The following is a 22,797-nucleotide window of genomic DNA, read 5'->3' on the forward strand; positions in this document are numbered from 1 at the left end:
AAATAGTTTTTTCCTGTTTTTTGATTTGTTTTTTGCATTATTTATTTTCTTTTGTTTTTTGCTTTAATTTTTAATTCTGTTTGCTTTTAGGTTAGCAAAATTATAAACTTTCTGTTAGTGCCATTAGTTTTAGAAAAATTATAAACTTTCTGTTAGTGCCATTAGTTTTCAAATTTGAATAGTTAAAATTTGAATTCTTTGAAAATTGTTTGAATCACAAGTTTGTGATTAACTTACTAAAAAATGAGAATAGATGCGCTTATAGAGAAAATTCAACCTAAATTCCTAGTAAATTTCTATGAATTTCAGAGAAATTCACTATGAATTTAGGTTAAACTTTTCTCTATTAGGGCATCTATTTTCACTTCGAGAGGAGCTCAACAAGGCAGAGAGGGAAGGGCTTATAAACCGGTGTGAGCCCCCTTCGGTTGGCGAGGTGGGACTAAACTCTGCCCGCAACGAGGACCAACCCTTTAGTCCCGGTTTGTGGCACAAACCGGGACTAATGGTCATGGGCCAGGGGCGAGGAGCAAAATTATAAACTTTCTGTTAGTGCCATTAGTTTTAGAAAGTTGAAAGTTGAAAGTTGGCATGGGCCAGGGACTAATGGTCATGGTATTACGAGGGCCGAACCATAAGACATGAAAGCATTTCAAATGAACTCTGAAAAAGTTGAAAGTTGGGATGGTATCATAATTTCACCCACATAGCATGTGCATGTACAAAACGGACAATGGTAGCATGTTCGTGTGTTACAAAGTTGGCATGGTATCATCATAATAGTTGCGGGAGAAAGTCTTCACTTTTTCTTCGCTTGTGTCATTTGCTTATTGCGCCGTAACCATGGATAATCTTCATTGTTTATCAGGATGCTTGGGTCAGCCTTGACATTGAAGGGAGGAATTTCATGAAACTTTTCATAATCTTCAGACATGTCTGTCTTGCCGTCCACTCCCAGGATGTCCCTTTTTCCTGAAAGAACTATGTGGCGCTTTGGCTCATCGTATGATGTATTCGCTTCCTTATCTTTTCTTTTTCTCGGTTTGGTAGACATGTCCTTCACATAGATAACCTGTGCCACATCATTGGCTAGGACGAACGGTTCGTCAGTGTACCCAAGATTTTTCAGATCCACTGTTGTCATTCCGTACTGTGGGTCTACCTGTACCCCGCCGCCTAACAGATTGACCCATTTGCACTTAAACAAAGGGACCTTAAAATCAGGTCCGTAGTCAAGTTCCCATATGTCCACTATGTAACCATAATATGTGTCCTTTCCGCTCTCGGTTGCTGCATCAAAGCGGACACCGCTGTTTTGGTTGGTGCTCTTTTGATCTTGGGCGATCGTGTAAAATGTATTCCCATTTATCTCGTATCCTTTGTAAGTCAATACAGTCAAAGATGGTCCCCTGGACAACAAGTACAACTCATCACAAACAGTGTTGTCACCTCTGAGACGTGTTTCCAACCAACTGCTGAAAGTCCTGATGTGTTCACATGTAATCCAGTCGTCGCACTGCTCCGGGTGTTTGGAGCGCAGACTGTTCTTGTGTTCATCGACATACGGGGTCACCAAGGTAGAGTTCTGTAGAACTGTGTAGTGTGCTTGAGACCAAGAATATCCGTCCCTGCATATTATTGAGTCTCTTCCAAGAGTGCCTTTTCCAGTCAGTCTCCCCTCATACCGCGATTTAGGGAGACCTATCTTCTTAAGGCCAGGAATGAAGTCAACACAAAACCCGATAACATCCTCTGTTTGATGGCCCATGGAGATGCTTCCTTCTGGCCTAGCGCGGTTACGGACATATTTCTTTAGGACTCCCATGAACCTCTCAAAGGGGAACATATTGTGTAGAAATACGGGCCCCAGGATGACAATCTCGTCGACTAGATGAACTAGGACGTGCGTCATGATATTGAAGAAGGATGGTGGGAACACCAGCTCGAAACTGACAAGACATTGCGCCACATCACTCCTTAGCCTTGGTACGATTTCTGGATCGATCACCTTCTGAGAGATTGCATTGAGGAATGCACATAGCTTCACAATGGCTAATCGGACGTTTTCCGGTAGAAGCCCCCTCAATGCAACCGGAAGCAGTTGCGTCATAATCACGTGGCAGTCATGAGACTTTAGGTTCTGAAACTTTTTCTCTGGCATATTTATTATTCCCTTTATATTCGACGAGAAGCCAGTCGTGACCTTCATACTGAGCAGGCATTCAAAGAAGATTTCTTTCTCTTCTTTCGTAAGAGCGTAGCTGGCAGGACCTTTATACTGCTTCGGAGGCATGCCGTCTTTTTCGTGCAAACGTTGCAGGTCCTCCCGTGCCTCAGGTGTATCTTTTGTCTTCCCATACACGCCCAAGAAGCCTAGCAGGTTCACGCAAAGGTTCTTCGTCACGTGCATCACGTCGATTGAGGAGCGGACCTCTAGGTCTTTCCAGTAGGGTAGGTCCCAAAATATAGATTTCTTCTTCCACATGGGTGCGTGTCCCTCAGCGTCATTCGGAACAGCTAGTCCACCGGGACCCTTTCCAAAGATTACGTAGTGTAAATCATTGACCATAGCAAGCACGTGATCACCGGTGCGCATGGCGGGCTTCTTCCGGTGATCTGCCTCGCCTTTGAAATGCTTGCCTTTCTTTCGACATTGATGGTTGGTCGGAAGAAATCGACGATGGCCCAGGTACACATTCTTCCTGCATTTGTCCAGGTATATACTTTCAGTGTCATCTAAACAGTGCGTGCATGCGTGGTATCCTTTGTTTGTCTGTCCTGAAAGGTTACTGAGAGCGGGCCAATCGTTGATGGTCACGAACAGCAACGCCTTAAGGTTAAATTCCTCCTGTCTGTGCTCATCCCACGTACGTACACCGTTTCCATTCCACAGCTGTAAAAGTTCTTCAACTAATGGCCTTAGGTACACATCAATTTCGTTGCCGGGTTGCTTAGGGCCTTGGATGAGAACTGGCATCATAATGAACTTCCGCTTCATGCACATCCAAGGAGGAAGGTTATACATACATAGAGTCACGGGCCAGGTGCTGTGATTGCTGCTCTGCTCCCCGAAAGGATTAATGCCATCCGCGCTTAAAGCAAACCATACATTCCTTGGGTCCTTTGCAAACTCATCCCAGTACTTTCTCTCGATTTTTCTCCACTGCGACCCGTCAGCGGGTGCTCTCAACTTCCCATCTTTCTTTCGGTTCTCACTGTGCCATCGCATCAACTTGGCATGCTCTTCGTTTCTGAACAGACGTTTCAACCGTGGTATTATAGGAGCATACCACATCACCTTCGCAGGAACCCTCTTCCTGGGGGGCTCGCCGTCAACATCACCAGGGTCATCTCGTCTGATCTTATACCGCAATGCACCGCATACCGGGCATGCGTTCAGATCCTTGTATGCACCGCGGTAGAGGATGCAGTCATTAGGGCATGCATGTATCTTCTCCACCTCCAATCCTAGAGGGCATACGACCTTCTTTGCTGCGTATGTACTGTCGGGCAATTCGTTATCCTTTGGAAGCTTCTTCTTCAATATTTTCAGTAGCTTCTCAAATCCTTTGTCAGCCACAGCATTCTCTGCCTTCCACTGCAGCAATTCCAGTACGGTACCGAGCTTTGTGTTGCCATCTTCGCAATTGGGGTATAACCCTTTTTTGTGATCCTCTAACATGCGATCGAACTTCAGCTTCTCCTTTTGACTTTCGCATTGCGTCCTTGCATCGACAATGACCCGGCGGAGATCATCATCATCGGGCACATCGTCTGGTTCCTCTTGATCTTCAGCAGCTTCACCCGTTGCAGCATCATTGGGCACATCGTCTGGTTCCTCTTGATCTTCACCAGCTCCCCCCGTTGCAGCATCACCGTATTCAGGGGGCACATAGTTGTCATCGTACTCTTCTTCTTCGCCGTCTTCCATCATAACCCCTATTTCTCCGTGCCTCGTCCAAACATTATAGTGTGGCATGAAACCCTTGTAAAGCAGGTGGGAGTGAAGGATTTTCCGGTTAGAGTAAGACCTCGTATTCCCACATTCAGTGCATGGACAACACATAAAACCATTCTGCTTGTTTGCCTCAGCCGCATCGAGAAACTCATGCACGCCCTTAATGTACTCGCGGGTGTGTCTGTCACCGTACATCCATTGCCGGTTCATCTGCGTGCATTATATATAATTAAGTGTCCAAATTAATAGAAGTTCATCATCACATTAAAACCAAAGTGCATACATAGTTCTCATCTAACAACATATAGCTCTCCAGAGCATCTAATTAATTAAACCATACATTGAAACTATGTAAAACATTTCAATGCGAAAACAAATGCGATCATAATCGCAACCAAGGTAACAATTGATCCAACGGCATAATGATACCAAGCCTCGGTATGAATGGCATATTTTCTAATCTTTCTAATCTTCAAGCGCATTGCATCCATCTTGATCTTGTGATCATCGACGACATCCGCAACATGCAACTCCAATATCATCTTCTCCTCCTCAATTTTTTTATTTTTTCCTTCAACAAATTGTTTTCTTCTTCAACTAAATTTAACCTCTCGACAATAGGGTCGGTTGGCATTTCCGATTCACATACATCCTACATAAATAAAATCTATGTCACGTTGGTCGGCATAATTTTCATAAACAATAAATGAACCAATAGTTATAAAGATAATATATATACCACATCCGAATCATAGACAGGACGAGGGCCGACGGGGGCGGATACCAAAACCATCGCACTATATAAGATGCAATAATAAAAGTAAGAAAATAATACAAGTATCTATGTAAACATACAAGTAAGAATATTTTTCCTTTCAGAAAGAAGATAAGAACAAGAGGCTCACCACGGTGGTGCCGGCGATGAGCTCGGCGCGGGTGATCGACGGCGGTGAAGACGGGGACGGGGCGTGACGGACCGCTAAACCTAGACAAATATTATGGAAAATGGAGCTTGGAGGTCGAGCTTGGAGAGGAGAAAGCTTAAGTAGTGTGGCTCGGGCATTCCATCGAACACCTTGTGTGCATAGGAGGTGAGCTAGAGCACCACCAAGCCCTCTCCCCCTCGGCCAGAGAAAAACAGAGCACTGGGGTGCTCTACTCGCGAGCGAGGGGTATATATAGGCACCTCATTGGTCCCGGTTGGTGGCATGAGCCGGGACTAAAGGGGAGCCTTTGGTCCTGGTTCAAGCCACCAACCGGGACCAATGGTGGTGGGCCAGGAGCGAGGCCCATTGGTCCCGGTTCATCCCACCAACCGGGACCAAAAGGTCCAAATGAACCGGGACCAATGGCCCACGTGGCCCGGCTGGCCCCCTGGGCTCACGAACCGGGACCAATGCCCACATTGGTCCTGGTTCTGGACTGAACCGGGACTAATGGGCTGACCCGGCCTGGACCAAAGCCCTGTTTTCTACTAGTGAATGCTTCTGTTTTGATAAGGTTATTGATTCCGACTTAACAAATTATAAGGACTTGGTTGATTCAATCGTAGAGCAGTACTCGCCTCGTTATTTGGAAGTTGCACATGTTCAGTACTATGATGATGTTCTTAAAATCTACCCTGAAATAACATCTGACCAAGAATTTGTTTCAATGTTTGAGAAACACTCTAAGACAAAGGTTATGCACATGTTTTTTGCATATTGTGATCCATCGGAACCATATGAGCCTATAACTGAGTGGCATAGTGATGCGCATAGCCAACCTAACAACATAGAACAAGATGATGATGATTATCTTCGCAACCCAGTACCTAAGAATGAGCATGTTGGTGTTGATGAGGAAAATATTTATTTAGAGGATGAACCTGTACCTCTTATCATGGTTCCTTGTTCCAATAAAGAAAAGGACAAAGACTATGTTCCTGATCATGAGAGCGAGGCTGAGAGCGAGGATGAGAGCGAGGATGAGAGCATGTCAGAGGTTGAAGTAGAGGAAGATGAGGAATATCACGAGGCAGATCATGCACCACACATTGAATATAAAAAATTAGATCCTCCAATGAACGAAGGAAGAAAATATCCCAATATGGCAGAGTTTAAATTGGCGCTTTCTCAACATGCAATCAAACATGAATTTGAGTTTGACACCGAAAAGAGTGCACCACATAGGTTCAGAACTTATTGTTCAAGAAGGGATGAAGATAAGTGTCCATGGAGGATATATGCTTCTACAATGGAAGATGAGTGCACAGTAATGGTAATTTTCTAACTTTACTCATGTGTGCTTAATTGTGGTCATGGTCTTTACTCTAGTACTAATTTTCTATGTTCATCTTTTGTAGGTGAGAAAGAACCCTTGTGGTCATGATTGCTCTAGTACAAAAAGAAAAAAGAAGTTGAAGAATGCAAACAAGTGGTGGATATGTGAGCACGTGAAGGACTGGCTAATTGAGGATGCAACTCTAGGACCAAAGGCATTGCGAAAGAAGCTTAAAGAGCATCATGGAATCGACATCAACTCTAAGAGAGTCTATATGGGTAAGCTGCTAGCCTTGAAGGAACTATATGGTGATTGGGATACAAGCTTTGATAATATGTATAGTTTCAAGGCACAAATTGAAAGTTGTTGCCCCGGTAGCATAGTGATCATTGATCATCACACAATAAAAGATAAAACCAGATTTAATAGAATTTTTGTTGCTTTGAAGCCTTGCATCGATGGGTTCCTTAATGGCTGCAGGCCATACTTGGCAGTAGATAGCACCTTCTTGACATGCAGGTTCAAGGGGCAGCTGGCTAGTGCTACCGCCGTTGATGGCCATGGTTGGATGTATCCAATTTGTATGGGTGTTTTCGATTTTGAAACTAATGAGAATTGGACCTGGTTCATGCAAATGGTTAGACAAGCCATAGGATCCCCAAGGGGTTTAACCATATGCGTCGATGCTGGGAAACCAGTGATGACAGGTGTAAAAGAAGTGTTCCCAAAGGCTGAACATAGGGAATGTATGTTTCACTTGGTGTCCAACTTCAAGAAGAAGTTTCATGGAAAGGTGTTTGATGACCACCTTTGGGCTGCTGCTTACTCATGGAACCCATATATATTTGAAAAAATTGGGCTGCAATGGACATAGCAAAGCCAGCGGCAACTGCATATCTTAGGAGGTGGCACACTAGGTTGTGGTCTAGGAGTCAGTTCTCAACAATTTCCAAGGTGGATTATGTTACAAACAACTTGGCTGAGTGCTTCAATAATTGGATTAAGCATCACAAGTCCTTGAACTTGGACGACTTCTTTCATAAGGTTAGGCAAATGATTATGATCATGTGGAACCGAAGGAGGAAAGTAGCAAGGAAGTTGGTTCGGTTGATTCTTCCCCACATAATTAAGAAGTTGAATGCAAAGACTAGAGAATTAAACTTGGAGGTGGTAGAATGTTCAGAAGAAGTCGCTGAAGTGACAGCATTGGGAGGCAGCGGCTTTAGGTTTGTGGTCAACTTGCTTGACAGGACATGTTCTTGTAGACAATGGCAAGTTTCTGGCCTTCCTTGCAAGCATGGTCTAGCATTTATCACATCTCTTATCAATGCACACATAGAGAATTATGTGGACTTGTATTACTCCATTGACAAATTTAGGGAAGCCTATTACCAACTAATTCCTGCCATGGTTGACAAGAACCAATGGCCTAAATCTGACCATGGATTCTTCATGTTTCCACCACTACTAAAATCCATGGCGGGTAGGCATAAAACTGAGAGGTATAAAGGCTGCAGTGAGAAGAAAAGAAAAAGCGGCCAACACTTATGCCCTATTTGTAAGGACTATGGGCATCATTGGCATAAATGCAAGAAGGTAACCCAGATGACATTGTTGCTATTTTAGCTGTGAGGTAATAAATTTAATTGTGTAACTTGCCTCACTTGCATTTTTTGTAAGCAACCATACATGTTAACTATTTTTTTGTTGCTCATGTAGAGGACCACCAAAGAAGAGGGCAAAGACCACCAAAGCATCAATTGTGCCTTGCGAGGATGATGCTCCAGCAGCCTCTATGTGCTTTCCGCCAAGGTTAGCCACTTTACACTCATGCTCATAATTATATGAAATCTGTGTTTGAATTCTAAGTAACTTCTCACAATAGCCAAAGCTTGGAACCTACAACTACGAAAAAGAGAAAACATGATAACTCAATTACTGGAGCATCAAAAAGGTAAGAACTAGTTCTGAATTTTGTAGTAGATTAGATGAAAGATTGGTTTTGTATTCTAATTGCATTCTTCTCACTATAGCCAAATGTTGGAGAAAACAACTAAGGAAAAAGGGAAAGGGAGTAAATTTGGATCCGGAGTAGCAAAAAGGTAACCTATGGTTGTTTCCGAATTTTATGTTATGTTATGCATTGTTCTATTGTTAACCTGGGCTACTATATGTGATGTATGGTGTGCTCCCATGAATGTGTATGTGTAGATCAAGAACTCAGTCCATTTGTGTGGCCAACAAGAAAGCATCTATTGCTTTGAAATTACATGCCAAAAGAAAAGGCAAAGAGGTTGCTGATAAGTTGCCACACCTTCCTATGGTGCCACATGATAGCCCTGCAATGGGCACACATAGCAAAAAAATGAATCCTGCCAGCCCTGCAATGAGCACACGAAGCAAAAGGAGTCTTAGCTTGTGATTCTCATTGGATCCCTTTCCATATCATGGTTCATTTGGGAAACTTTTGAGCTGTTTATGTAATATATATGTGAACCTGGGCTTTTGTACGTGCTATATGTGACCTTCATGTGTTGTATTTGACATGATGTGAACCTGGACTATTATATGTGAACTCTATGTGAACCTGAATGTGTGTAGAGGACTAAATATGTGGACTGTTTCCGTATATGCGAACCTGGACCAAGTTTCTATGAACTTTTAGTTTGCATACATGTGAATCTGCTCCAAGTATATTATAATTTGTGCATATATGAACTGTACAAGGGATATATCATCAAAATACAAGGGAGGTTATGTCCAATTATCCAATTAAAATTAAAGATGTGCTAAATAGCAGATTTGGTTTCATTTGGTAATGTATTCAAGACAAACAGATCACATCACCATTGCTTTTGACTTCCAGTTCACAATTTTGGTCAAAAACTACACCAAGGGTAAAAAGGACTTTTCATGTCGGATTTAACGGTGTTAGTTGCCAAAACTGACGGAAATGTCATATAGGGAACAAACTGAAGTTTGAGTGCCAGAACAGGAAGATTTTTTTTACTAGGGCCAAAAAGGGAACCGAAATTTAAGAAAGGGCCAAATAAGGAATTCTCTCTATCTTATACTTGCATTGGCACAAGATAAATCACACATGCGAATAATATTTTATTGTTGGCCCCTCTAGCCAAGGATGGAAACCGTTCGACTAATCGCGATTTTCAATTTTTAGCCAACCATAGATGTTACCCAGTGTTCCTAATCACTTCAATTAAGATGCATTCTACTTTTTTTTTATGGCGACATTTTTTCAGAGTAAGATAGACAAATTATGATGTTTTTTCTTTTTAAATAATGTTTGTTATTTCTTAACCAGCTAAAAGAAGATGCGCTCTTCCTGGTGTGGTCATATTCTATTTCTAAATGAATTGTGCGCACCAGGTCCGCCTTGTTTTATTTTTATTTTCTAATTAGCAGTGCATTAACTTGTACGGATAACTGTTTTTGGGTTTGTTGCATCACAGTTGCTAAGATTCCCCGCACACCGATGGCTCCTTTCCCCTCTCCTCCCCCCCCCCCTCTCCTCCTCGCTCCCCCCTCCTCTCCTCCCCAGATCTCGCCTCCCTCCACACTCCCATGTGCATCTTGCGCCCTCCCCTTCTCCCATGTCACCTTCCTCGTTGTTTGGTGCTCGGGGGGGGGGGGGGGGCTCCCCTTGCTCTGGGGGTGCGGCGGTCCGTCTAGTGGTTTCGCTATGCTCGTCGGCCTTTCCTGGATCTCGTTTTTGGGCGCTGGGAGATGCGGAGGACTCGGCCTCTGATGTGGAGGAGTGCGTTTCGTCCGCTGTGGCGTCGTTGGTGCCGGCCGTCCCTGGGTCGGGCTGTGCCCAAAAGTTTGCCCCGGGGGGGCCGGGGCAGGCCGGTGGCGGCGCCATTGGGGTCGTCTGGGTGGCTGTGTGTTGGTCGTCGTCGGCGCAAGGCAGGCAGGTGCCCGGCTCCGTCCCCGGATCGTGGTCTCCTTGCCCCCCCCCCTCCCTTGTTGCTGTGGCTGTGTGTGACTTGGGGTCTCCGGTCGTTAGTGCTGGCCCTCCCTCTCCTCTCCGGTTGGGACCGCTGTCGCTGGCGGCGGATGTGTGGGCGGGTGCGGGGGCGGCCGTCGGGCAATCCCTAGCTCGGGCGCGGCCTGCGGTGGGGATGGGTCCCCTCGGTCCGGTGGACCTTGTGGATCCTAGGTTGGCTTCGGATGGGCCGTCTGGGCCTCCTGACATGTCCTCTTTCGCTGCTTCCCCCTTCCTTCTATGGCCCCAGGGCAGCTAGTCGTGGCCTCTGCCCCACGTGCCTCCCCTCCCCCGGCCCAAGGTTCTTTCTCGGCCCAATCAGGCATGGCTTGCTTTGGCTATTTATGGGTTCGACGTGGTTCCCTTCCCCCTTTCCTAGGGTTTACGGCCTCCGCCGCTGATATTCACAGAGCGCGTCGCCCTATCCGCCATTTTCTCAGATCCAACTCCTTCCCCCTCCTCTTTGCCTCTCCTTCGTGGAAGTGCTCACCATGGACAAGTCCAGGGGGTCTTCCTCTGAGGCCCTCTCGGGTAGCAAGCGTGCTCGTGAAGATTCGCTGGGCTCTGGGGTGGATCTGGCATATGAACTTGAGCTGCGCTCCAAGCTGGAGGCTGAGCGCGTGGCGCGTGAGGTATTGCGCAAGCGCGAGGCTTGAGCGGCTGGGCCGGAGTGGCTCCAACGCGACAAGCAGGAACGCGCTTCTGCCAGATCTGGGGCGGCGCTTCCTGGATCTGGCGGCGCGACGACGGCGGGGACGGATCCTTGGGAGGATGCTGCCGCTTCAGCTGGTGGTGGCTCTTCCTCTTCGGCTCCGCGTTCGGCTCAGCCCAGGGTCTGGTGCCCCCGCCTCGGCCGCCTCCTCGCTCCTTCGCAGCTGGTGCTGCTTCCCGCTCGGGTCCATGTCTCGGCCCTCGTTCCTCTCCTACGCTGGCCAGAGATCGTCGTGCTCCTCCTCCTGGTCCGGGCGCCTCCTCCGCGGGCCGTGGCGATGGCATCATGTCTCCGCCTCCCCCTCCCCGCCAACATCCTGCTGCTCCAAGCTCCTCTTTGTCCCTGACATGCTTTGCCTACCATCGACCGGGCCACTTCCAGTCCAAATGCACCAACCCTCCCTTCTGTCTCATTTGCCGCTCGGGTGGACACCTGACGGTGGATTGCCGCAATCGTTCCAAGAGTCCTTCTTTCGTGCAGTTTGGGATGGGTCTGCCTGGCTGCTCCCTTCTTTGCCTTGGATTCGGATGTCCCTGTGGTGATGTTTGCCCCTTCCCTCTCTAAGGTGGCCATCATCACTGTTTGTGGCCAGAAGATTTCTTCGTAGACTTTATTGGATGGCATAAAGATTTGGGATGAGGGGGTTGGGACTGGCAGGTGCGCCAGCTTTCAGAGTTTGAGTTTGTTGTGGTCTTCCCCTCCAAGGAATGCTTAAGGATGATCTCCTCGTGTACTAGCTTCAATCTCTCTTTAAACCAGTTAGTGGTGTCAGTCAAGGCGGCTACTTGTGGTGCAAAGACGGTTGGTCCTCTGTCCAAGACATGAATGCTAGTTGATGACGTGCTAGTGGTTTGTGTTCTATTGAGTCCATGATGGCGTTTGGGAATCTCATTGGCAAGCCAGTGGAAGTGGATGCTGAGTCTTTGGGCAAGGTTGGTCTGGTTCGTCTCAATGTGTGGTGCATCGACCCTGTCTGTGTTCATGGAGCTGTGGATGTCTTCCCATCTCCTGAGGGTGTGCGCCTTAGGGTTCGGGTCGAGGGTGCTGACCTCCATGCCCCTTCTCCGCCCCTCCCTCCAAGCCAACGGATCATGATGACAAGCAGGGGGGTGGTTAGGCTGGTGGGCAAAATCCAAGTGGTGGCACCGACCATCGTTTTACCCAATCCGAATGGGATGGATCGGAGCCTGAGGAGAAAGAGCTGTTTAAGGACAATGCCCCGGTTGCTAATGCTCAGAAGGATGATTTTGCCCCTCGTGAGAATGCCGCTAGCAAAGGCACACCCTTATCTGGTGTCTGCTCCAACTTGCCTGCTCGTCCACAATCCCCATCCTTCTCTGGGATTGAAGATCTTCCTGCCTCCCCCCTTCGATCCATTGCGCCTCCTATCGTGGTTCTAACTCTGACAGTGATGTAGGGGGGTATGTATGAAGAGGCTAGATCTTAGCTATGGAGGAGTTATAAGCACACGAGGATTACGAGTTCAGGCCCTTCTCGGAGGAAGTAACAGCCCTACGTCTCGGTGCCCGGAGGCGGTCGACTGAATTATGTGTGTATGAATAACAGGGATGCGAACCCTTGATACTGAGGAGGGGGGTGGCTTATATAGAGTTCGCCAGGCCCCTCCAGCCCTCGATAATGCAGGGGGTTTAAAGTACATTAAGACTGGGGGTTACTGGTAACGCCCCTAATAAAGTGCTATGATGACCATAAAAGCTACTTAATGACCGACCGTTTGCATGCAGGGTGACTTTAGATCTCCTGGCAATCGAGTGGTTGGATCTTGGTCGAGTGATTGCTTCGTGGTCGAGTGTCTTGAGTCCGTCGAGTGGGATACCTCCAAGTCGATTGAAAGGTGACTTCTTCTAGGGATGTCCTTGGGTAGGGTACTTAGGACAGGTCCATGCCCCTACCCTAGGTACATAGCTTCATCATTAGCCCCCGAATGGATCGAGGTTCGAGTGGGGAAGGAGTTGGGGATCTTTCCGACTGGTTCTTCATGTTATATGAACGTCTTGTTTTGGATCAATTGTCACGGATGACGTCGTCAACTTCTTTCAGTCGCCTTGATCCATTCTTGGCCTCTTGTCGAGTGAATTTCTTTACTTGTGAAGTTCCGAGTGACGGTGTGAAAGGGATCTTCTGTTTGACGAGTTGTTCTGCGGCCCGCGGATTTTGCGGGATTTGAATTTCGGGAAGCGCGCGGGACGGGGGCGGCCGCAGTAATCGGATGGGATAGGACGGAAGCTCCTCGATCCCCGCGCCACCTTTTTCGCCACGTACCGCGCGCGCGCCTGTTGCGGGATTTGACGGGATTGCCTGGGCCTACCAGTCAGCCACTCGGAAGCGACCTCTTATAAGCTGCCGGCTCGGGACCCCCGAACAGTGCGCCTTCACTTTTCCCCCTTCCTTCACAAGATCCTCCGCCACCTCCGCTCTCACCTTGGTGCCGTAGGTCTGTTCGAGCTTCGCCGGCGACGATGGTGAAGGAGAAGACGTCGGCTCTGGAGCGCGCGAAGAAGGCGGCGGTGCAGGGGAAGGGGAAGAAGTCCGCTCGGGGCGGATCTTCCTCGAGGACTGCTCTGCCCAAGGATTGGATCCAGGGCGACTGGATGCCGTCGGCGATTCGGCAGGATGATCTCGATGATCTGGTCGAGGGGGGATTCATTCCCCACGAATCTGCGCGTCTCCCGGGGAAAGAAGTCGAACCCCAGCCTCTTGATGGTGAGTGCGTCCTCCTCACCACCCATATCGATCGTGGATTCTCTCTGCCTCCTCATCCTTTTTTCCGGAGCTTCTTGAACTTCTTCGGAGCGCAGCTCCATCACTTTACTCCCAATTCTATTGTGTATCTTGCTGCTTTCGTTTCCTTGTGTGAAAACTTCTTGGGTTGCCGCCCCCATTGGGGACTCTTCAAGCACATCTTCACTTGCCGCTCTCAGTCGGTCAAGAAGGCCAAGTCGAGTGACGAACGGACGCAGGTGATCCAGCTGTGCGGGGGCCTGGCGATCCAGATGAGGGGAAAAAGTTCCTTTCCGTCTATCACTTTTCCCGAGTCAGTCCGTGGGTGGCAGTCGACTTGGTTTTACTGTAAAGACCAGGTGACCCCAGGACAGTCGACTGGGCTTCCCCCTTTTTCTCTGAATCGAGCACAAAAACCTGCCTCTCTGAAAGTGACGCCGGAGGAAAAGGCGCAAGTCAAGGTGCTGGTCGGTCGAGTGGTTCAGCTTGTCCGCGAGGGTGTGACTGGCATGGACTTGTTGGAAGTCTTCCTTCGGAGGCGCATCCAACCGCTTCAGGCTCGTGACCACCCGATGTGGCTGTACTCGGGTCTCGAAGACACCACTCGGATTCACCCAGAGGAGGTCACTGACGAGATGTTGGAAGGGTGGCTGTCGAGTATCACAGGGAACAAGGACAACCCCCGAGGAGCCAGGAGGATTCCTCCACTCGACCAAACATACGAAGTGGACAAGGTCTGACCTTGCGTTTCCGACTGTGATCTTGCTTTCTTTATTTGTTCTCTTTGGATCAGTCGATTGACTTTTGTCTTGTTTGCTGTCCTCTAGGCCATTACTGAGATGTACTCGACACCCAATGGAGCACAGGAGCAGGCCGAGGAAGGAGAGGCGAGCGGAGGCGAAAGTGGAGACGAGAGAGAAGAGTGGGAATCTGACGGCGAAGGAGAGGGGGATGACGACGACGACTCCAGTGAAGAGGAGGAGGAAGAAGTCGAACCTCCCCGCTCGGAACGGCGATCCAAGCTTACACACGACCCTGCGCGGGAACGTGGTAAGGCGACTGTCCCTGTTGGGCAGTCGTCGAAGCGCCCTCGGACCTCATCTCCAGCGCCGACAGAAAAAGCTCCCAAGCACCCACGCGCGACGCCGTCCAAGCCGCCCAAGGCTCTGCCCAAGATGAAGATGACTGTCCCCACCATTTCTGGGTAATAGTAGAATTTGTTTTCCTTTGTTGAACGTGACGGACTCTTGGTCGACTCATTGAATAAGCTGACTGACTTTCGAAATTTGCAGTGCTGCCACCTCGGAGATCTCCGCCAAGGACGATGATCAAGAGATGGAAGACGCTGTTACCTCCAACCCCGGTACGATTACTGATGCTCTGCTTTTAGTCGACTGACGATTTCTTATAATTCCGGTCGATTGGATTTTTCTTGTAGCTCCTCCTCATGTCATTGACCTCCCTGATGATGACGACGAAGTGCCGCTGAGGGCGCGAAGGAACAGGAGGGCGCCGGCTGGCAAGACCCCACAAACTACTCCGGCGCCTGAGGCCGTAGTCCGGGAGGGTGGTGATACCACTCGGGCTTCTGTGACCTTCGCTGAACCTCTGACGAGTGTCCGGCCTTCGACGTCGACTGCAAATCCGCCTTCGCTTTTTGCCACACACCACGTCCCTGAGGACCAAGTGGGTGCCGCTAAAGAGGCTATACGCCAGGCGGGGATCATGATGGAGCAAGTGAAGGTGGTTCGGGAAGCCAGCCAAGCAGCTTATGACGCGAGTTCAGCTCTTCAGAGCAACGTCCAGGTCAGTCGATTCACCGCTTGTTCTGTTAGGATATGCTATCTGAAGAATCTCTTTTCCGAAGATCTTTATATCTGTACACCCACTGGGTGTGTCTATTAATCTTTTTGACGAGTGGGGGCACGCTAAGTGCACCCACTGGGTGTAGTCCCCGAGACTACGGTGGACTGCTGGCAGTCGACTGTAGTCTTTATATTGTGTTGCTTTAGTTGAACTTCTTCACTCGGTCTGGTCAGGCCATGTCGAATGGAACTGTACACGGTCGACTGCGGGCAGTCGATTTTTTTTGGTCGAACCAGTGGGGGCACGCTGAGTGCACCCACTGGGTGTAGTCCCCGAGACTACTGTCGAATGTTTTTGATTCGGCTGTAGTCTTAGAAACGCCATCATTGTCTCTTGGTTACTCGGAAGCAACTTATCTTGGATGTCTGTCGACTGATTTTTTTGCAGAAATCCTGCGAACTTGTGGCTCGCTACACTGAGTTGGAGAACAAACAGATCCAGCTGAACCTTGACTTGAAGCTTGCTCAGGAGAACTTGCAGAAGGCGAGGGACGAAGCAAAAGGTATGGCTGGTGAGCTTTTGTCGACTGTCCTTTCTTTCTGGCCGTCCTCGATGTTGATCTCACTTGCTGTTTCGCAGACAAAATGGAGGAGGCTCTGAAGAAGAAGGATCAAGACCTTGCCGAAGCGCAGAAGGAGGCCCTGAACAAAACGAAGCTTGCTGAAGAAAAACTGGCTTCAGTCGGTACTCTTGAAAAGGAAAACTCCAGGCTGAAAACTGCTCTCGACGCGGCTAATCAAGAGGTCAGCCGTCTGAAGAATGACAAGATAGCTCTGAATGACAAGGCAAGTGAACTGGCGGGGAAGAGGAACGATCTGGAGGCTTATCTCGGTGGACTCGCCAAGAAGCTGTTCGTCATGCTCGAGGGTAATTACTCCGGCCCGACTGACTTGCAGTTACCAAACCTGCGTAGAGCTACTGACTTATCCTTGAATTGTGTTTACAGAATTCTGCCAGAACTTCGAAGAGGAGACCAGTCGAATGGAGACAAACTTGGACCCCATCAATTCTCCAGTGAAGGACGAGGCTGCTATGAACGTGCTCCGACTGGAATCTCGTGTTGCCGGTGTTGTTGACTATCTTGCTCGGTTGAAGGTTGCGATGTCGCGGATCGACACGTCGCTCTAGCCTAGGACGACGCTTCAGAATGACCTCGAGTCCTTGATGACTCGACTGAATGAAGTCCCAGGTCGAGTGGCGGAATGGAAGAAATCTTCTGCTAGATGTGGCGCTGACGTCGCTCTGTCTCTGGTCCGCGTCCACTGCAAGGAGGCGCGAGAAGAAAAGTTGGCCGCCATCCACGTTGCCAATACCAGGAAGCACAACTTTCAAGACTTCATGGAGACTTTCATTGCTGTTGCCACTCGTATTGCAGACGGGATCGACTTGGACGAGTTCGTCACCCCTTCCAGTCCTCCGCCTGAGGAATAAAAACTTTTATGCTTCACTTTAAATTTGCCTCGGAATGCTGAGTGGATTTTGTAACTGTTAAACTCTGTCGAGCTGGAGGCTCGAGTACTTTGATCTGCGGTCTAGGACCTTTGGATCTTATCTGAACTTGATTTATCGTTGAATATCTTCATGAATTATCTGTCGAGTGGAACTTGTTCTTCACTCAAAATAACTTTGTATTTGTGGTGCAGCTCCGAAGGAGAAGGTAGCAGTCGATTTGCACCTCGTCGTCCTTGCGGATTGGGATGTGTTCCGTACTTAGGTGAGCACTGGGATGCAGCTAAGCCCCTGAGTGGAAGGTCTGCTCTCCACTCGGTAGGATTTTAAAAACTTAGGCGAGTACTGGACTGCAGCTAAGCCCCCGAGTGGAAGGTCTGCTCTCCACTCGATAGGATTTTTTCAAACTTAGGCGAGTACTGGACTGCAGCTAAGCCTTTCGAGTGGGAGGTCTGCTCTCCACTCGGTAGGATTTTTTCAAACTTAGGCGAGTACTGGACTGCAGCTAAGCCCCCGAGTGTGAGGTCTTCTCTCCACTCGGTAGGATTTTTTCAAACTTAGGCGAGTACTTGACTGCAGCTAAGCCCCCCGAGTGGGAGGTCTGCTCTCCACTCGGTAGGATTTTTTCAAACTTAGGCGAGTACTGGACTGCAGCTAAGCCCCGAGTGGGAGGTCTGCTCTCCACTCGGTAGGATTTTTTCAAACTTAGGCGAGTACTGGACTACAGCTAAGCCCCCGAGTGGGAGGTCTGCTCTCCACTCGGTAGGATTTTTCAAACTTAGGCGAGTACTGGACTACAGCTAAGCCCCCCGAGTGGGAGTTGCTCTCCACTCGGTAGGATTTTTAAACACTTAGGCGAGCACTGGGCTACAGCTAAGCCTCCGAGTGGGAGTCTGGCTCACCACTCGGTAGGATTTTTAAATACTTAGGCGAGCACTGGGCTGCAGCTAAGCCTTCGAGTGGGAGTCTGGCTCACCACTCGGTAGGATTTTTAAACACTTAGGCAAGCACTGGGCTGCAGCTAAGCCTCCGAGTGGGAGTCTGGCTCGCCACTCGGTAGGATTTTAAACACTTAGGCGAGCACTGGGCTGCAGCTAAGCCTCTGAGTGGGAGTCTGGCTCACCACTCGGTAGGATTTGTAAACACTTAGGCGAGCACTGGGCTGCAGCTAAGCCTTCGAGTGGGAGTCTGGCTCGCCACTCGGTAGGATTTTTAAACACTTAGGCGAGCACTGGGCTGCAGCTAAGCCTCCGAGTGGAAGCCTGGCTCACCACTCGGTAGGATTTTTAAACACTTAGGCGAGCACTGGGCTGCAGCTAAGCCTCCGAGTGGGAGTCTGGCTCGCCACTCGGTAGGATTTTTAAACACTTAGGCAAGCACTGGTCTGCAGCTAAGACTCCGAGTGGGAGTCTGGATCACCACTCGGTAGGATTTTTAAACACTTAGGCGAGCACTGGGCTGCAGCTAAGCCTCCGAGTGGGAGTCTGGCTCACCACTCGGCAGGATTTTTTTTACAAACTTAGGCGAAATGGATTCGCAGCTAAGCCACCCACTGGGGGATTTCATACGCAAACAAAAGCAACAACAATTATAGGAAAAATTGTAACACTCTTGTCTTTGATAAATAGACTACAGAAGTTTTTCTTATTACATCTCATCCGAGTGAGAATTCAAGTGTAAAAGGGGCGGAGCAGTTCTGCATTCCAAGCTCGTGGCTCATCGATCTGGCGATCGACATTGTAAAGGTGATACGCTCCATTGTGGAGGACTCTGGTGACGATGAAGGGACCTTCCCAAGTAGGAGCGAGCTTGTGTGGTTTCTGTTGATCCACTCGGAGGACCAAATCTCCTTCTTGGAAGGCTCGACTCTTCACATTTTTGGCGTGGAATCGACGCAAGTCTTGCTAATAAATGGTCGATCGGATCATAGCCATTTCTCTTTCTTCTTCCAGGAGGTCGACTGCGTCTTGCCGGGCTTGTTCTGCTTCATCTTCGGTATAAAGCTCGACTCGGGGTGCATTGTGAAGTAGATCACTCGGCAGGACTGCTTCCACTCCGTAAACCAGAAAGAACGGAGTTCTTCCAGTCGACCGATTCGGGGTGGTCCTCAATCCCCACAGAACTGACGGAAGCTCATCGACCCAAGCGCCTGCTGCGTGCTTGAGATCACGCATCAGCCGAGGCTTTAGTCCTTTGAGAATCAGACCATTTGCCCTTTCTGCTTGTCCATTCGACTGGGGGTGGGCGACCGATGCGTAGTCGACTCGTGTGCCTTGAGAGGCGCAAAAAGCTCTGAACTTGTCTGAATCAAAGTTTGACCCATTGTCAGTGATGATGCTATGCGGGACTCCATATCTGAATGTTAACTCCCTGACAAAACTGATAGCAGTGCAAGCATCAAGATTCTTGATAGGCTTAGCTTCAATCCATTTGGTAAACTTGTCGATTGCCACCACTACAAGAAATATGTCAACTTATGACCACCACTATTGGTCACTGAATGGTCACAAATTTCCATTTATGACCTTTTTGTGACCAAAAACATAAGGTCAAAAGCTGGGCGTCATAAACTGACTATAGCGACCTTTCTTCTGGAATGGTCGCAAACGTTTATGACCAAAATATGTCCACTGTGGCGTTTTGGTCACTAGCAACCTCTCCAGGCCATGTAGGCATCCAGCATGGCAAGCTGATGTGGCACAAGATTCAGCCCGGTCCAATTCAGTTTTCTACATGGGCCTAGCCCATTAATTCAGCCTTTCTATATTTTTTTCTATCATTTTTTGGTCAACTTCATGGGCCTGGCCCAACATTGCAGCCTTTTTTATTATTGGGCCTTGGCCTTTTCGTCTAAATAATTATAATTTCCTTTTTTTTATTAAATGGGTCCACCAGTCAGATGGGTCCCAGTTGTCAGGTTTGGGTCTGGTAAGTGAGTCCCATCTATCAGGCTCATACTCTTCATATTTCAACTAGTATTTAACTTGGCAGACAAAAGCACACATGATACTTCAAATAAGAGCAACCAGATCACGTTGCCAATACATATGACCATGTGTAATACAGTACTTTACAAGATCTACATGTGTAACGAGCTCTACAAGTGTGATACAATACTTCTTTACAAGAAAATGACGACATGCCGGACTCGCTGGACAACCATAGTCAAGGCTGGGAACAAACAAAACGGCAACATGGCTTCCTCTGTCAGGGCTGCCGATGCTGCTCCTTCCCCGCCGCCACCGCACAGGTGAATTTCCTGCACAAGTGAAATTGGACTGAATCTGTAAACTTGTTTATACTCCTGGACTGTGTTTGGAATGAATTTGGAGTACAAGGAAACCAAAACAATATTTGGACTGTGTTTGGACTAAATTTGGAGTACTCCTGGACTGAATTTGGACTGAATTTAACTGAAACAATGATCAGGACAATGAACAGTACACAAAACATTATAGTCCAGAACCATATGTGACGGATGGTACCCCAACATTACACAAAGGATGGTCAATGATCAAGACTAGTGTGCAATGATATATACCTTTGGTGACCGGGCTAGAATAATGGACCATAGCCTGAGGATCACGATGTTCGTCGTCTTGACGTACTCGTGCACCTTCTTCATGATGTGTTGTGCCTCCACTATACTCTCCATCATCATCTTGTCCGAGGACTTGTCGATGATCACCTCTGAGCATATCTCACCTATCTTTCTCTGCTTGGCCCGGACCATCGCGCCCACCGCTAGTAGCAAGGATGCTGCCAGTGCATAACCGACCCACTCGCTGTAATAGAAAAGATGAAACTTGCATATTATTCCAAGTCCCATTTTCAACTTGAGTACACACAAATATGTAACCAGGATTCAATGAAAATGATGCTTATAATCTTAATGATGCACTAAGCAGACTAACGGAAATATATATGGGAGGTATTCAGAAACATGTTTAATGGAAATATCCAGCTTGGAGATATTCAGAAGCATGATACTCATAAGCATGCTGAATTAATCACATTTTTGTTCTAAAAAATGGAGAGAATAGATGTGCCTCATGAGTAATCCTATGAGATAACTAGAAGAAAAACAGTGAAGGGAATCTGTAGTATAATTCGTTCGGAACAATACTCAAGCCAATCAGGTTAAGCAACATATGCATGAGTTTCATCTTTAGGATTAATAGAACAGGACAGATAGATTAATGTTTTTCTAAAACTATAAGAGACATAGCAGCACACATAATGTACTATTCAAGTTTTCAACTATAAGAGACTATAGACTGTCAAATAAAGAACATCAGTTATAGAACTCTGTATCAGGTAGGCAGTAAGCATGCTTAAAAATCACATGGACATACCTATGCATATTTCCCATACTACATAAGTACTAAACAAACTAACAAGTGCTCACTTGAAAACCTTCCATGCACATGATAGTAGCTCTTCCCTCATGTCATGGAAAAAACATTTGCCAAGTAACATCATACTGCTGTTCACATACAGCGAGAGAACCTTCCATGCAAACTCCCATTGTTTTAACCCATGGGAGAAAAGAAAGGTCCTTATCATCAGGTCCAAAAGAAGCAGAAACATTCGAACAACTAGAGAAACACAGTACATCAGCAAAAGCATTGAAAGAGCAGGAGGCTTGGACTGACACATGTCATATCTTATAAACTTAGGCAAGTGCTCTCAGGTTATCCCTAACATCATGCACTATCTTGGGTAATTAACATCAAACAATACATATCAGTACAAGGCTAGGCAAGATAATAAAGACTTGGGAAAAGATAGCGGAGTTATAAAAAATGATATGTGCCCTTAAAGAGAGGGAAGTGTCAAGTGCGGCCACAGACATAGGCATTAGCCGCACCCACAACCCCTGGACACTCTCACAGCCGAAGAGGAGGTGCCTTGCATATGGTCTCCTTCGAGTCTGCGAGAGAAAGAACGAGGTGAAGGTCAGTACGCATCAAGGATGCTGCTATTCTGGGTTAAGCTAAGTCAAGGGCATAAGAGATTTTAGTAAAAAAAACATGTGAACATCTTATACAAACTATCATCATTTATAAAATACAAAAACAAATATGCAAATAGTTGTACAATGGTTGAGTGCTCATCTTATATTATAGCAGGCAATAGCATTTAGCAATAGTGATGATCAACTACACTATTCGGCTATCATGAACAATTAATTCTCAAGATGCAGAAAGCTTGTTTACAATAGTTTGGGTTTTAAAATTTGTCATCTTGAAGCATCACACTAGCAAATGATAGGAAAGATCACAGGAAATAGGACTACCCTGATCAAGTATACATAACCATTACTAAATTCTGCCATAAAATCAAAATCAAATTGTATTGAACAGCCTCATCGAATTCAGTTTGGAGCCCAACCCTGAGTAGGGCTGTAAGAATCATAAGACAATTTCGACAGCGAAGTGGATCGCTAAATACTAGTATTAGAGTATCCAGTACAAGCATCTATTAGATGCATAGTTTGTTTATCTCATACAGCAGTGCAATGTGCAACATAGATTACGAGTGGTAAGACAAATTGGTACTGAATTGAAAGCAATCAGGCAGTTCAGTACAGGTGCGCAAAAAGGAATCCTTGTAAAATTGTCCAGGCATCCAACTAAAGCCTCAGATTACTACCATGCGTTTGTTTGGATGCTGTTCATTTTTAGGATCTGATAAGAATCGCTGGTGCTGGGCCTAGAGTAGAGCAGTCATCTGAACAAAGTAGTCCTACTAGTAGTACGTATTTGTCATCTGAACTGAAGATAGAGGCCAGTTGATTTGATA

General features: G+C 47.4%; 1 long non-coding RNA gene across 1 annotated transcript; it reads left to right on the forward strand.

Annotated features, from left to right (window-relative positions):
• The first annotated feature begins 6,377 nt into the window (after positions 1-6,377).
• Positions 6,378-8,312, forward strand: LOC123058142 (uncharacterized). The gene is made up of 4 exons (XR_006427074.1): positions 6,378-6,498; positions 7,940-8,032; positions 8,106-8,174; positions 8,254-8,312. It is a non-coding gene; the product is annotated as an uncharacterized lncRNA (long non-coding RNA).
• Positions 8,313-22,797: the final 14,485 nt, after the last annotated feature.

The sequence above is a fragment of the Triticum aestivum genome, chromosome 3A (genome assembly GCF_018294505.1).
Source record: "Triticum aestivum cultivar Chinese Spring chromosome 3A, IWGSC CS RefSeq v2.1, whole genome shotgun sequence".
Lineage (NCBI taxonomy): Eukaryota > Viridiplantae > Streptophyta > Magnoliopsida > Poales > Poaceae > Triticum > Triticum aestivum.